The sequence below is a fragment of the Chelonoidis abingdonii genome, chromosome 1, assembly GCF_003597395.2.
Source record: "Chelonoidis abingdonii isolate Lonesome George chromosome 1, CheloAbing_2.0, whole genome shotgun sequence".
Taxonomy (NCBI): domain Eukaryota; kingdom Metazoa; phylum Chordata; order Testudines; family Testudinidae; genus Chelonoidis; species Chelonoidis abingdonii.
Genome location: NC_133769.1, coordinates 271,368,825 through 271,371,109, shown reverse-complemented (window position 1 = coordinate 271,371,109; position 2,285 = coordinate 271,368,825). Strand labels below are relative to the sequence as shown.

General features: G+C 44.0%; 1 protein-coding gene and 1 long non-coding RNA gene across 2 annotated transcripts in view; one reads left to right on the top strand and one right to left on the bottom strand.

The window, feature by feature from the left end:
- CLYBL (citramalyl-CoA lyase) overlaps nt 1-2,285 on the top strand; it is a 144,457-nt gene that overhangs the window by 74,485 nt on the left and 67,687 nt on the right. The window lies entirely within an intron of this gene.
- Nucleotides 1-2,285, bottom strand: part of LOC142046090 (uncharacterized) — a 19,459-nt gene that overhangs the window by 4,855 nt on the left and 12,319 nt on the right. The window contains exon 2 of the long non-coding RNA XR_012655001.1: nt 1,514-1,792. This is a non-coding gene — a long non-coding RNA (uncharacterized LOC142046090). The remainder of the gene's footprint in view (nt 1-1,513; nt 1,793-2,285) is intronic.

The window sequence follows — 2,285 nt, the reverse complement described above, 5'->3', positions numbered from 1 at the left end:
CAGGTTCCTGATTACTCTAGTGCAGCCCCTGCTCTGGTCACTCAGGGAACAGAAAACTACTCATCCAGTGACCAGTATATTTGCCCTCTACCAGACTCCTGTACCCCACTGGTCTGGGTCTGTCACAGTAGTTACAATAGAATGAAAGGGAAATGGGTCTTCCCCCACTCCTCTGAAGAGTAAAATTTATACACTTAACAACAAGATGTTCTCAGTAGGGAGCAGGAGTCTATCATTGGCTCTAACTGCAGGCAACACAAAATGAAAATCTGAAAGGGAAAGCTACAGCACAGAGAGAAAGAACTGACTTTGAGATGCAGAGGGAGAATACAAGTATTTAGACCATATCTGTAACTATGAAGCCAGTAATAAAAGGCTCTCCCCTTTGTATTTCCCTTTTTATTTTATTTTTTATAGTGCAATACAATACAAACATTACAACCTAGCTGACTCCTGCAGAGATGCCAGGCACTAGCATTGTGTCCAAAAAATTAGCTTTATACATATGCTAAATTAAAGATTGGCAGCAGCAGCACAAATCCCATATTGGCAGCAGTTTGCAAATCCCGTATTGGCAGTCTTCTCAACATGAAAGAAGAGCGGAAATACAAAGGGCAAAAAGCCCAAGAGACTCTATCAAATAGCAGTTAGTGCAATTTATAAAGTATATGTATGAAAAATCCCCAAACTACTTAAAAATAAGAGTAAATTTTTATCTGCAGCTAACCCAAGTTAGGTAAAGAGTTCAAAGGGTCCATTTTCTATTTCTGGAGAAAAGTCCTGTTTCTCAGTTGCTCTCAGTGATCCAAATTTAGCTCTGGTATTAGTGGTTGTAGCTACACCAGCTTGAGTGGGATTGCACACACTTATGCACCAGGAATGAAGCGAACCCAGAGGGCCAGATTATCCTCTATTACTCATGATTTGCACGGATGTAACTATTGAAGTCATTGGGGTTACACCATTGTAATGATGTAAGTATAACAGCATCAGGCTAGATTGATTCAATTACTCCTTTTAATAAAATTTATATTGGTCTGGCTGTCTATGGCTATTTTGTATTGCGGTGACTTGGGCCTGTTACAGACTAATCTAAAATTCTATTTTTTGTTTTTTCCAAGTTATTTCCAGATATTTTTGAAGACTGTTTTGGAGCAGGCAACAGTTTTGTTTACATACATGTATGTACATCAACAATTTCTCCTGCATATGTACATTCTGGACTAAAACTTAGCTCCTTTGACCAGTCTGCCTAGGTTATTAATTCTAAACAGCATTGCTCCAGTTTCCCTCCTGAGAAGTTATTGAAGTTTGCAACTTATCAATACCTAGATTTGCCTAGATTCACCTGTTGCCTAGACTTTAGTAATCACGTGTCCAATATGAAAATGTGTTGCCCCATTTTGCCCAAAGAAAAGTGTGAATAGTCAGAGCTTTGTTAGGTTGTTTCCATTAGGAGGAAAAATTGATGATAGGTATTTCTTTGATGCAAGATGTGATGGGGCCCACTCACTGCAAACAGCACCTCCTGCTGGCCATCACAGGGATTAGATCTGCCACTCAGTGCACCCTCTCCAGGTGGTGCCTCTCCTGTCATCATCTCCACCTACAGACTGCCTCAGTCCAGGAACCACAGCATTCTTTTCATGACTCAGCCTTCAGGTCAGGTCACCATCTGTATTTCCACTTTCAAGGGTTCATCAAAGTCTAATATTTCAGCCACTCCCTCAGTGGCAGATGGGCGAGAGGGGATCCAGGACTGCCCGCTATTCTAGGTCCCAACCCAAGGACCCTGTAGATAAAGAGATACAGCAGGAGGTGGTTAACTTCCCTTGCTTCAATTCCCTGAGCCACTTCCCCACACCCCAACATCATCTTCACCCTTACCTCAGGGCTTTCAGCTGGCAAGTGCCAGCAGCTAGCCAGGAGCTCCCTCAGTCCCCACCAGCAACTGCTCTGTCCAAGGTGCTACCTTTCCTGTAGCCTGCTAGGAATGCAATCCTCACTCCTTGGGCTCCCCAGAGCAACTGACCTTGCTCTGCCCTGCAGCTTCTTTTGTACTAGCCCACTAGGTCCTGATTGGCTGCTTCATTCAGCCTCCCTCCAATTGGCTGCTTCCTGCACAGCCCCCTTAGCATCTATTGGGTTTCTGGGAATGCCCGCCCACTGCTAAAGGATCCCCCCCAGCCTAAGGGGAGGACCCACAGGACCACAGAAGCCCACTGATTATGGGGGACAAATAATAAAAGAACAGGGACGGGAGTGTGGTCAGAGGGTCATAAGAA